The sequence below is a fragment of the Chiloscyllium plagiosum genome, unplaced genomic scaffold (genome assembly GCF_037043375.1).
Source record: "Chiloscyllium plagiosum isolate Xiang-an unplaced genomic scaffold, Cpla_swu_hap1 HiC_scaffold_19, whole genome shotgun sequence".
NCBI lineage: Eukaryota > Metazoa > Chordata > Chondrichthyes > Orectolobiformes > Hemiscylliidae > Chiloscyllium > Chiloscyllium plagiosum.
In genome coordinates, this window is record NW_028270157.1 from 9,816,533 (window position 1) to 9,831,127 (window position 14,595).

Below are 14,595 nucleotides of genomic sequence, written 5' to 3' on the forward strand. Positions count from 1 at the left end.
ACCAACCTTCGCATAAACCAAATCATCCGCCGACATTTCCGCCACCTCCAAACAGACCCCACCACCAGGGATATATTTCCCTCCCCACCCCTCTCCGCCTTCCACAAAGACCGTTCCTTCCGTGACTACCTGGTCAGGTCCACGCCCCCCCTACGACCTACCTTCCCATCCTGGCACTTTCCCCTGCCACCGCAGGAACTGTAAAACCTGCGCCCACACCTCCTCCCTCACCTCTATCCAAGGCCCCAAAGGAGCTTTCCACATCCATCAAAGTTTTACCTGCACATCCACTAATATCATCTATTGTATCCGTTGCTCCCGATGCGGTCTCCTCTACATTGGGTAGACTGGGTGCCTCCTAGCAGAGCGCTTTAGGGAACATCTCCGAGACACCCACACCAATCAACCAAATCGCCCAGTGGCTCAACATTTCAACTCCCCCTCCCACTCTGCCGAGGATATGGAGGTGCTGGGCCTCCTCCACCGCCGCTCCCTCACCACCAGACACCTGGAGGAAGAACGCCTCATCTTCCGCCTCGGAACACTTCAACCCCAGGGCGTCAATGTGGATTTCAACAGTTTCCTCATTTCCCCTTCCCCCACCTCATCCTAGCTTCTAACCTCCAGCAACTCAATCCCCTGACCTGTCCGGACTTGTCCGACCTGCCCAGCTCCTTTTCCACCTATCCACTCCACCCTCTCCTCCCTGACCTATCACCTTCATCTCCTTCCCCACTGACCTATTGTACTCTATGCCACTCTCTCCCCACCCCCACCCTCCTCTAGCTTATCTCTCCACGCTTCAGGCTCTCTGCCTTTATTCCTGATGAAGGGCTTTTGCCCGAAACGTCGATTTTGCCTGTCCTCGGATGCTGCCTGAATTGCTGTGCTCTTCCAGCACCACTGATCCAGAATCTGGTTTCCAGCATCTGCAGTCATTGTTTTTACACCGTGGTGATCTCTTGGCTCAGTGTGGTGCTCTCTTGGTTCAATGTAGTGATCTCTAAGCTCAATGTGGTGATCTCTAAGCTTGGTGTGGTGATCTTAAGGCTTGGTGTGGCGATCTCTCAGCTCAGTGTGGTGATCATTGCTCACTGTGGTGATCTCTTGGTTCAATGTGGCGATCTCTCGGCTGAGTGTGGCGATCTCTCAGCTGAGTGTGGCGATCTCTCGGCTGGGTGTGGCGATCTCTCGGCTGGGCGTGGCGATCTCTCGGCTGGGTGTGGCGATCTCTCGGCTGGGTGTGGCGATCTCTCGGCTCGGTGTGGCGATCTCTCGACGGCCTGGCCTAGCAGTCTCTCAGCAGTACAGCCTGGTGGTCTTTCAGCCTTGCTTGGCCTCAGTGTGGATGTCTGGTATTGAGATGATTCCAGAGCAGTGTCCCAGGCTCAAAAAACTTGAGATGAAACCTGGTGCAATTTGGAGGCTAGGAGCAGGCGTGGACTGGGTTGGAAGGAGTGTTATTCTGAACAATTTTTTTTTGTTTTTCCAGTGTCTTTTCAATAAGAATTTGTACTTGAGAATCTGTACCTTGGTACCTTTGTACCAAAGATGGCAGCACAAGTGGCGACTTGTAAACTTTTCACAGTACTTATTCGAATACATGTGACATTAAAACTAATTCTTACAGGATTCTAATATTGTGTTCCCTCTGCCACTTCTTTGCCCACTCTCCAAGCCTGTCCAAGTCCTCTGCAGCCTCCTCAACACTACTTGTCCCTCCACCTATCTTTATGTCATCTGTATACTTAGTAACAATGCCTTTAGTTCCTTCTCCCAGATCATTAATGCATAATGTGAATAGTTGTGGTGCCACTACTGACCCTGCAGAATTTCACTAGTTACCAGCTACCATTCCGAAAAGGACCCCTTTACCCCAACTCTCCATTTCTACCAGTCAGCTAATCCTCTATCCATGCCAGTACCTTGCCCCTAACACCATATACTCTGACTTAGCAGCATCTTGTGAAAGATATTTTGGATTTCCAAATAGTTCACATCCACTGCCTTTTCTTTGTCTAACTTACTCATAACTCTCTCAAAGAATTCTATCAAATCTGTAAGGCATGACCTCCCCTGGATGAAGCCAGGCTGATTCAGCACTATTTCACCATGCACTTCCAAGTAGTCCACAATCTCATCCTTAATAAGGGACTTTAAAATCTTCCCAATGACTAAGGTCAGGCTAACCGGTCTATTGGTTCCTGTCTTCATGCCTCCCTCCCTTCTTAAACAGTGATGTTACATTAACCATTTTCCAACCCTCTGGGATTCTCCCTCCTTCCAGTGATTCCTGAAAGATCACCACCCATGCCTCTTCATTCTCCTCAGCTGTCTCCTTCAGAACCCTGAGGTGTAGTCCATCTGGTCCAGATAATTTATCCTCCTTCAGACCTTTCAGCTTCCCCAGCACTTTCTTCTTAGTGATGTTCACTACACTCACCTCTGCCCTCTGACTCTCTTGAAGTTCTGGAACGTTATTTGTGTCTTCCACCATGAAGACTGATACAAAGTATCTCTGCAATTCCTCTGCCATTTCTTTGTTCCCATTAATAAGTTTTCAGGCCCAATTCTCAGCAAGATCATCTCTTGCTTCTCTATTACTGCTTACCCTCATATTTCATCTTCTCCCTCCCCATCCTCCCTATTGTTTTTAAGTTATCCTCTGCTGGTTTTTAAAGGCTCCCCATTCCTGTGGCTTCTACTAATCTTTGACACATTTGCATGCCTTTTCTTATACTTCTATGCTGTCCCTGACTTCCCTTTTCGGACATGGTTGTCTCTCCCTCCCCTTTCCTGAAGAAGGGCTCATGCCCGAAATGTTGATTCTCCTGTTCCCTGGATGCTGCCTGACCTGCTGCGCTTTTCCAGCAACACATTTTCAGCTCTCCCTCCCCTTAGTATGTTTTTTCTTCCTTGGAATGAATTTCTGCTGTTTCTCCTGGATTACCCCAAGAAACTCCTGCTCCAGCATTTTCCCTAATACGATCTTCTTCCAATCAACTCTGGCCAGCTCCTCCCTCCTGTCTTTCTAGTTACCTTTACTCAATTGTAATGCTGTTAACATCTGATTCCAGTTTCTCCCTCTCAAACTGCAGGATAAATTCTGTCATATCATGTCACTGCCTCCTGGAATTTTCTTCATCTTAAACTCCCCAATCAATTCACCAAATCCTGAATTGTATGTTCCCTAGTGGGCTCTACCACAAACTGCTTTAAAAAAATCATGCTGTAGACATTTCACAAATTCCTTTTCTTGGAATCTACTACCAACCTGATTTTCCCTGTCCACCTGCATATTGAAGTCTCCCATGATTATTATAATAGTGCCTTTCTTACATGCCTTTCTATTTCCTGATTTATTTTCTCCTTTACATCCTGCCTACTGTTGGAGGCCTGTACCCAACTCCCACGAGGGCCATTTTAGGAGTTATGTGACAGGCATGTGGACAATATGGCTCACGCAATACAACTGATTTACCCGTAATGAACAGCTTAATATTGATGTTGGAGTTCCTGTCCTGCCAGTGGGTTTGAAAGACGTTGCGGAGGCAAACACTGGTGATATTTCTCTTGGGATTTGAGGTGTCTGCTGAGCATTATCCATACCTTGAATGCATACAGCAGGGCAGGAAGGATGACTGAACTGCAGACCATGAGGTTTGGTGCCAGGTTTGAGATCTTTGTAATTAATCACTCTTTCCTCAGTTGACTGGATGTTGCGCTGAGATGGTGGAGGTGATATTGACATTCATTATTAATGTCTGCCCTTGCTGAGAAGACGCACCCAAGTGATGTAATGGACCCATGTTGCCCCATGGCCCATTGGGAGCAGTGTTGTGTGGTGGGAGAAGCCTGAGAGAGGTGGTTCTTCTTCTGAATGATTAGCCTCAGACTCAACTTATCGTAGCCTCTGTGAAAGCATGGGCGAAGGCTGCTGTGTGTACAGAAGCTGAAGCCCCATTGGCGTCCCACAACTGATGACAGGTTGGAGTGGTCCTAGTTCTGGAGGTGGAGGTGAGGGTGTTGCTCAGTCTCTCACTTGCTCATAGGGAAGTTTCATTCCTGTGGGAAGCATCCTGGCTGTGGTGACCAAGATACAGAGGAGCATTGGTGCGATGACATGGCTTTGCTTGACCTCAGATTGAGCACATATTTGTGTCTGCGGTGGGTCTGGTGGTGGGGATCACAGTCTGCATGTCAACAAGCAGCGGGTGGAGGATGGTGACAAATTTCTGCAGCCAGCCAAATTTGAGGAAGGTGCTCTTCAATCCGTCCTGATGATATTGCTGAAGGCCATGTTCAGAGGTTTGCTGCTACTCTCTGCATTTGTTCTCGGCTCATTTTCGAGTGAAGAACAAATCTCACATGCTTTTTGATGGACAGAATCTGTATTGTGAGTCTGGCAGGAGCTCTTCAACTACTCAGAGGAAGGAATGAGAGAATGTTTGCAATGATCTTCCCTGCGGGGAGAAGCCATTTAGTTACTGCAGCACAAGGCTGTAATGTCACTGCACTAGTAATCCAGTAAACCCAGTCTCATGCTCTAGGCAAACAGGTTCGAATCCTGTCTCATTATGGGGAGTGGGCAGAGGAATGGAGTTAGGACTGACACGAGATCAGCCATATTCATAATAAATGACAGGGCAGGCGTGAGATGCTGAATTGCCGACTCCTGCCCCTCATTTTCTGATGGCGATATTTCAATTCAATAAGGAATGTATGGACTTTAAAAGTTTGCCTAATGGTGAACAAGTTACATTGTTGTAAAACCCCATCTAGTTCACTAATATCCTTAAGGGAAAGAAATCTGCCATGCTTACCTGGTTTGGCCCACGTGTGACTCCAGACCCACCAGCAATGTAGTTGACTGTTGATTGCCACGTTGGAGGGGAAATAAATGCTGACCCAGTCAGCGATGCTTACAACCTCTGAAAAAAAACAAAAAGCTAATCTACTTTCTTGAAGATGATTACAACTACAGCATTGCAGAGATCCACTGACATGTTGTCCTCCTTCTAGCTGAGGGGGATAAGGTTATGTATACATGCCAAGTATGTTACAGTGCTGCAGTTCAGAATGTGAGCGCAGTTCCCATCTGTGTTCGCAGACTTGTTGCTGTTCAACTTTTGAAAAGGTCATCCAATCATTAGAACTGATAGAGCTGCCAACATAGACAAAATCTATACCAGAGATGGCAATGCTGGACGGTTGGTGGGGAGGAATAAATACTGCCATCCTTAGACAGGTTAGCAAGTTCACACTGCATGGAACCAACTGTAGTATCTTGGATGCTTGCAGTCTGTTGGAGGACAAATTCCTGAACTGATATTACATACCATGTCAACCTCATTGAGCCCATTGATATCCAGAACTATTACAGTCTCAAGCTGAGCTTACACAACAGGTGTCTGACTTTCTACTGCAGCATTCAGATACTGAGCTGAGTTTGTGATGCAATCGCAAAAAAATCACTGATTATCAGATGCCACATCATGGCTGCAGCTAGTTTGTGATGCAGAGTGACATGAACAGTGCTGGTTCAATGCCTGCACTGCCTGAAGTTACTGTAAATATCCCTTGTTCTCAATCTCTACCATCAGCTGAGGTGTGGTGACACTAGAGTTAATCCAGACCCACTCATCTCTCTCTAATGAGAGAGCAGCCTTATGGTCACCTGTGATTACGGTGACTTTACTATTACTTTACATGGTGTTTTGTGTCCATGAGTGGTGAAAATAGACTTAACTGCTACATCCATACTGGAAACTAAGGCCTTCAAGCTCTTTAGAAAGGTTACTACTCAACTTTGCTGGACTCCTCCATGGGTCATGTCCACAAATGTCCTGGCTGACCTGGCAATGCACCAAGTATTTTGTTGTGCATACCCATTCACCTACACCAATAGCATGCCCCATCATCATGCTCCTCCAAATTCCATGCAACTCTCTACACAGTTGGGACTCTGTGTTTCTCTTGTATCTTGCTCTTGTTGCACTCATATCCAGTGTCTCAAAATGTGCAGATCCCAACACTAAGCCATTCTCAGAGCTTTTGTATTTTTCATCCTTGCTGTCTACTTTCTCTTCAATATGTTGCTCTCCCGCTGTTGCCACCTGGATAGGCTATTGCTGTTGGAAATGTGAAAGAAGGCAGGTACAAAGTGAGGGTGGTGTTGAGAGGATAGTGAAAGGTGCTCACTTATATTATTTGCTGGTTTTAGGACAGGAGAGATTGCGGTATGAGGAGGAAATTGAAAAAGGTGATTCGTCATGCGGATGTCATCTCTCTCTCTATTGCGGCAGCCCTGACCCTGGCCGTATCCTGAGTAATGGTTACTGTAATGTTGGACAGCATCAGTGTTCAAACATCCCATCACACCTGTCCCTCACGTGTTAGACACTGCTGCCTTTCGTTGTGCACTACTGCAAAGATGGGTAAATATGTCAATCTTTGTGATGCAATCTTTGTGCGTGATGTAACTGCCACGGTTGAGTGGTTGCTAGTCAAACAAGGCATGAAACTTGTAGCAGTGCTAGCATGACGGCAAGGAGTGATTGCTAGGAATGATTTCTCAATGATAAAGGTTGTAGGTAGATGAGTGATAGGGGTGTGACAGTTTAACTAGCTGTTGAGGTCATTGGTGCATTGTGTGGGATATGGCACTTGAAGCTACTGTCTCTGACGTTGAGCACTTGCTTATCGTCATTAAACTCTTTGTGCCAGTGTATCCAAGCCCTCAGGAATACCCCAGAGCCTTTTGAAAGTTACCCTGGGGACCTTTGGAGAGGGTTCATCACTCCAACTTTGCATCTCCTTGATTGAAGCCCCCAGTGTACTATCTGAATGAAGAATCTGGTCTGATGTTGTGGCACTCTTGAGTGTTTCCCAGGTCTGCAACCTACTCCAGCCACAACCCAATCTCCCCATTAAGAGGTACAGGCTGTCTTTCAGTAATGTAAACGAGCTTTAACCGGTACTAACCTCTCAAGGGATAGCAAGACCCCTGCTGAGGTGTGTAGACATTAAACTAGGTGTGAGCACGGACTGCAAGCTACAAGCATCTCAATTAACAGGCGAAAGAGATTGGAACACTGCCTTTTTTTGAAGAAAATGGGTGTGAGTTAATCTCGGACCATGATGCCGGCACCCATTTTCAGGAACTATTGAATTAAAGCCACAGTATTAGGGAAAGAGGCAGCGAAGGGAAAACAAGCAAAAAAATATAAATAACTTGATGACCTTTGTTAAGGCTAAGATACAAAAACTGATAATGCAGAGCCATTAATCATTTCTATTTGAGGAAGAATTCATTGGCCAAAGCAAAATAAAAATATTTGTTGCCAAATAGCTACATTCTCTACCCTCATTACAACACGGTCAATGGGAACCTGGCATTTGCACGTAATACTGGGGAGTGTAATTGTTCATAAAAGCCTGTAAATTGTATCTTAAAGAAGGAAAGATTTACTGTATACAGAACCTTTCATAAACACTGAACATTTTAAAAGCACTTTCTGAATTATTCCTGAAGGTGAGTTATTTCTGTAACATAGGAAACATAGCAGTGAGATTGTATCTTGGAGAGTTTGATCAGATCATCCCTTAAGCTTTTAAGGTCTATAGAAAACTGGCCTAATCTGTATAATTCTCCTCATTACTTAACTCTTCAAGTCCAGGTATCATTCTTGCAAACCGACATTGTTCTTCCTGCAAGGGCAATATATCCTGCTTACAGTGTGGTGCCTCAATCTGCTCTCAGTGCTCCAAATAGGCTCTAACTCGAGATATTGCATAAATGCAGCCTATATTCTGTGTTCATAAACTCCAGTCTGCTAGGCCAGCATTTCGTTAGGCTTCTTGAACATTTTCTGTACCTGTTCGTGGAATTTTAAGGGTCAATGCACCTGAATCCTTCAGTCTCTTTGGAGATTGGCTGTAATGAAGGAAGATATACTCCAGCAGATTACTGAATATAAGTATCATACAGGGAAAAAAAACATAGAATTATCAGGTCAGATTGGTTCCACAGGTTGGCACAACATCGAGGGCTGAAGAGCCTGTACTACACTGTTATGTTCTATGTTTTATGTCAGAAAGAATCCATTCAGTCCATTGTGCCTGTGCCAGCTCTTGGAAAGTGTTATCTAATTAATTAGTGCCAAACCCTTGTGGTTTCTGTATAGCTCCGAAACCATATCTATGTATACATCAAGAGTTAGTCCTGAATCATACTTTTGAGCAATGCGTTCCAGGTAACAAAACACACTGCTTAAAATAATGGTCCTCATCTCACCTCTATGTCCTGCATGGTGCTGCAGTGGTTAGCACAGTTGCCTCACAGCTGCAAGGACCTGGGTTCAATTCCAGCCTCGGGTGACTGTCTGTGTGGAATTTGTACATTCTCCCCGTGTCTGCGTGGGTTTCCTCGAGGTGTTCCACTTTCCTCCCACAGTCCAAAGATGTGCAGGTTAGGTGGATTGGCCATGGAAAATTGCCCTTAGTGTCCAGGAATGTGCTGGCCTGGTCAATTAGCTATGGGAGATGCAGGGTGTCAGGGATAAGGTAAGGTGGTGGATCTAGGTGGGATGCTCTTCAGAGGGTTGATGTGGGCTGAATGCCTGCTTCCACACTGTTGGTAATCAATAATTCTAACTTGTTTGACAATAATGTTAGCAACCCTCCTGCCAGTGAAGACAATTTCTTTTTATTTCCACTGTCAATTCTCTTGAAGTTCTCCTGAAGATCGGCTGCCCACCAAAACTGCTGAGCATGATTAAATCTTTGATGGAAATGTGTTGCTGGAAAAGCGCAGCAGGTCAGGCAGCATCTAGGGAACAGGAGAATCGACGTTTCGGGCATTAGCCCTTCTTCAGGAATGAGGAAAGTTGGTCCAGCAGGCTAAGATAAAAGATAGGGAGGAGGGACTTGGGGGAGGGGCGTCGGAAATGTGATAGGTGGAAAGAGGTCAAGGTGAGGGTGATAGGTCAGACTGGGGTGGGGGCGGAGAGGTCGGGAAGAAGATTGCAGGTTAGGAAGGCGGTGCTGAATTTGATGGATTTGACTGAGACAGGCTGGGGGGAGGGGAAATGAGGAAACTGGTGAAATCCGAGTTCATCCCTTGTGGTTGGAGGATGAGCCGGAAGATGAGGCGTTCTTCCTCCAACCGTCGTTTCGCTGTGGTCTGACGATGGAGGAGTCCAAAGACCTGCATATCCTTGGTGGAGTGGGAGGGGGAATTGAAATGTTGAGCTACAGGGTGGTTGGGTTGGTTGGTCCGGGTGTCCCAGAGGTGTTCTCTGAAACGCCGCAAGTCGGCGGCCTGTCTCCCCAATATAGAGGAGGCCACATCGGGTGCAGAGGATGCAATAGATGATATGTGTGGAGGTGCAGGTGAATCTGTGGCAGATATGGAAGTTTCCTTTGGGGCCTTGGAGGGAGGTGAGGGGGGAAGTGTGGGCGCAAGTCTTGCACCTCCTGCGGTTGCAGGGGAAGGTGCCGGGAGTGGAGGTTGGGTTGGTAGGGGGTGTGGATCTGACGAGGGAGTCACGGAGGGAGTGGTCTTTACGGAATGCTGATAGGGGAGGGGAGAGAAATATATCCTTGGTGGTGGGGTCCGTTTGGAGGTGGCGGAAATGACGGCGGATGATGCGCTGTACATGGAGGTTAGTGGGGTGGTAGGTGAGGACCAGTGGGGTTCTGTCCTGGTGGCGGTTGGAGGGGCGGGGTTCAAGGGCGGAGGATCGGGAAGTGGAAGAGATGCGGTGGAGGGCATCATCGACCACGTCGGGGGGGAAATTGCGGTCCTTGAAGAAGGAGGCCATCTGGGATGTGCGTTTTTGGAACTGGTCCTCCTGGGAGCAGATGCGGCGGAGTCGAAGGAATTGGGAGAATGGGATGGCGTTTTTACAGGGGGCAGGATGGGAGGAGGTGTAGTCCAGGTAGCTGTGGGAGTCGGTCGGTTTGTAGTAGATGTCCGTGTTGATTCGGTCGCCTGAGATAGAAATAGAAAGGTCGAGGAAGGGGAGGGAGGAATCTGAGACTGTCCAGGTGAATTTGAGGTCGGGGTGGAAGGTGTTGGTGAAGTGGATGAACTGTTCAACCTCCTCGTGGGAGCACGAGGCCGCGCCGATACAGTTATCGATGTAGCGGAGGAAAAGGTGGGGGGTGGGGCCAGTGTAGTTGCGGAAGATGGATTGTTCCACATATCCTACGAAGAGGCAGGCATAGCTGGGGCCCATGCGGGTACCCATGGCTTTCCACAGTAACATGAAAGGAACAGTGCAGCTCAACGGCAGCCCTTCTGAACCCTTCGACATCTGCAGTGGTGTCAAACAAGGCTGTGTCTTCACTCCCATACTCTTTGGGATGTTTTTTGTTGTACTCCTGAAACGTGTCTTTGGCACCGCACCAGAGAGGATTTACCTACGCACTAGATTCGAAGGCAGACTCTTCAACCTGGCCTGTCTCAGAGCCAAGACAAAAGTACACGCAGCACTCATGAAGGACATGTTGGCTGATGATGCTGAAGTTGCAAGACACACCCAGCAAGAACTCCAGTCACTGATAGACCACCTCTCTCACACTTGCAAGGATTTCGGGCTGACTATCAATCTGAACAAGATGAGTGTCCTGGGACAGGTCACAGAGGCACCGCCAGTCATCACCATCAATGTTGTCTATCAGTTTACTTATCTTGATTCTACCATCTTCTTGGACACAGAGGTTGACAAGAGGATCAGGAAAGCAGCCTCAACTCTTGCTCGCCTCATGACTTGAGTGTGGACAAATCTCAAGCTGACAGTGAAGATAAAAATGTTAGTCTACAGCGCCTGCGTCATAAGCACACTGCTGTATGGCAGTGAAACATGGAATACATATGGCTGACAGGAGAGAAGACTGAACACCTTCCCCTTGAGGAGTATCAGCCATCTCCTGGACATATCCTGGCAAGACAAAGAGGACCGCTGCATTGGAAAATCTTGTGCAGGCCTTCCCAGTATGTACATTCTGCTCAGGCAATGGAGAGTGCACTGGCTGGGCCACATCGACTGCATGGAGGACAGCTGTATTTGAAAGGATATCTTCTATGGAGAGTTCACATCCCCAGCTGTGCTACATGAGACATGAAGGCACTTGATATCGTTACAGAGTCCTGGGAAAGGCTTGCATATGACCACACGAGATGGAGAAGCACCCTGAACCACCACCTCAAAACAGGGCAAAAGAAGCTGATGAGTGCTGCAGCAGAAAAGCGGGCACCAAGGAAGGAGGGCAGCAGCTTGAGCAGATCAACAAACACACACAGATGTGTCCTCGGCGACTGGGACTGTCACTCCAGCATCGGTTTCTTCTGTCACAAGCGACGTTGCTTCAGGGAAGCAGAAAGCTAGAACAACGAGGATGCAACCCATGGCTAGTCATGAATGACTTTTCTTAATTCTCATCTTAATTTTCTTTGTTCGAAGGAGGCATCCTAAGCCATGCCATCAATGGTGCTGTAAAAAGTTAAAACTCCAAAATAAGTTTTAATTGTGGTTTCTTCATGACTTTGTGACCAATTCGGTCCCTGCGGGTCAAGAGTGTAAGACTATGTATTGGAACAATTAAGATGCTTGCCTTATTCAATATTGTGCTGAGTAATGGGTCAAATTTAGTTATTTGAACGGTATGTCCAACTTTATCAATAGTGATAATAACATGATGGATTTCCCTATCAGGTTTGAAAGAGGAATGAGAACCAACTGCAAATATTTTAGATTTCAACAAGTCTGACTTCAACCTGACAAGACAATTCATAAAAAAAAAAGGAAAATCTGTCAATGGGTGAAATGACACGAGATCAGAGGTGGCGTAGTATTCAGAAAAAATGTGATACAGAATCAGTTTATATCCTGAAGGACAGGCCTTTGTTTGCCAAAAGAAAGGCATAGATGACTGAAGAAGCAAGAGACAACAAATTTTACACAAACCTGCAATGATTAGCACAGATCCTGGCAACTGGGAAAGGTGAAAAGAACAGGTAGGGATTACAGGATGTTCAGGAGGAGCCGCAGAAAGAGATTATGAAAAGAAACTTGCAAAATATATCAAAATCAACACAAACATATTCACAGTGGTGAATGGGAAAGCAGAGTGGTCAAGAGTAATGACTGTTCCTTGAAAACTGATAGCAATAGTTAAAATAAGAAAATGGCAGTTATGCAAATAATTGTGTGGGTATTTATTGTGGAAGGCAATGCAGCAGACATCTCAAATAAATGAATCATCAACTAGGGCACACAAAATTCACCAGAAACAAATGGCTTTCAACCCTGTGTTTTAAATGATGTGAATAAGATAATTAAAAATGCCTGGTCTATAATATTCCAATGTCTCTTGATTGAAGAATAATTCTTCTTGTTTGTAAAACTGCGCTTGTCACTCTACTGTTTAAGTACGAGAGGGAGAGAAACCAAAGCATATTTTAATCAAATAGACACTTGTTAGTAAAGAAATTGAATATTGCTGAGAAAAGAGACATGGCATTGAAGTTTTATTGTATTATGCTCATCAAGACAGAATCACAAGAATACCAGATCTCAAAGGGAATAACAATTTATACAGCATGAGAAGAAGATGCAGCTTGATTAGCAACCAGAACCCAACCCAATCAGAATCCATTTGCTAACCAATCAGCGCCCTCTTCTCAAGCTGTATAAACTGTTCTTCTCCTCAAGATTTGGTATTCTTGTGAGTCAGTCCTGATGAGTGCAAGGCAAACATTTTTGACAACATATTTCTCTGTCCAGCAAATTTTTGATCAGTTAACCTAGTGTTCAGAAGGTTCTAGAGTCTATAATTAAAGATGGAGTGAGTGAACACCTTGAACCATTTCAGTCAATCAGAGTGAGCTAGAATGGGTTTGGAAAGGATGGATGATGGCTGGCCCAACTGACTGAATGTTTTTGAGAAACAATTAAGATACTAGACAGTGGAATGTCATGCAGTCATAGAATCATAGAGATATACAGCATGAAACCAGACCATTCAGTCCAATTCATCCATGCCGATGAGATATCCTAAATAAATCTAGTTCTATTTGCCAGCATTTGGCCCATATCCCTCCAAACCCTTCCTATTCATATACCCATCCAGATACCTTTTAAATGTTGCAATCGTACCATCCTCCACCACTTCCTCTGGCAGCTCATTCCATACATGTACCACCCTCTGTGTGAAAAAGCTGCTCCTTGGGTCCCTTTTAAATCTTTCCCCTCTCACCTTACATCTATGCCCTCTAGTTTTGGACTCCACTACTGTTGGGAAAAGACTTGTCTATTGCCCTATCCATGTCCCTCATGATTGTATAAAGCTCTATAAGGTCATCCCTCAGCCTCCAACACTCCAGGGAAAACAGCCCCAGCCTATTAGTCCCTCCCTATCGCTCAAATCCTCCAACCCCGGTAACATCCTTGTAAATCTTTTCTGAACCCTTACAAGTTTCACAGCATCGTTTCTTTAACAGGGAGATCAGAATTGAATGCAGTATTCTGAATGTGGCCTAACCAATGCCCTGCAACATGACCTCCCAACTCTTATTATTAATGCACCAACAAATAAAGGCAAGCATACCAATCACCCTACTAAGCAGATGGGCCAATGGGCTGAGGAGTGGCAGATGGAGTTTAATTCAGATAAATGTGAGGTGCTTCATTTTGGAAAGGTGAATCAGGACAGGATTTGTACACTTAATAGTAAGGTCCTGGGGAGAGTTGCTGAACAGAGAGACTGGAGTGCAGGTTCATAGTTCCTTGAATGTCTATGAATGCTGCTTGTATGGACTTCAAGAAGGTATTTGATTAGGTCAATCGTTAGGTCACAATTTGTCAAAGTGGAATCTCATGGAATTGAAAGCAAGTTATTGACCTGGTTAGGTAACTAGTTGACGGCTTAGTCACTGCTTCTTTCTGACCAAAGGGAATAAAATGTAATTAGCTCTGATTGGTTGCAGATGGTGTCAATTTCCTCCGTCATGTAGAACAACATGAAAAAGATGGATGATGTTACAATTATCAATGTCCTAGAAGAAATCAGAGCATAAACATTTCGCTGTATGTCTATCTTCACTGCCACTGCCAATGTGGTCCTACTGAAGTTCAGATAGAAGAATTACACCTTGACATCCTTGATGGATATGGTCACCTACTGAGCTCTCTTCTCATTTTTCTTGCTAAGTGGTATCAGAAAGCGATAGTTCGTGAGGATGGATGAGTTAGTTGACTAATGGCTGGACCATGGAATAGGTCATGAGATAAAACCTCTAGGAATACACTTAATCACAATTGGGATTCCTTGTTCCAGTAATATTGGGGTTTATATCTTGATCTAGTTCATATCCTGTTCCCACCTTAGTTATACCTGATTTGACAGTCATGGAAAACTAAAATTACATCTAATTCCCAGTAATTAATTAAAGAAAGAGAGCTTAATGAATGATTGGGTTTTAAATAACCTGTGCAATGATTACATTGTAAATGTATGTATTCAAGTAGTTTTACTCATTAAACAAAATACTCTAACTATCACAAATACAATATGATTTTTCCACACTTT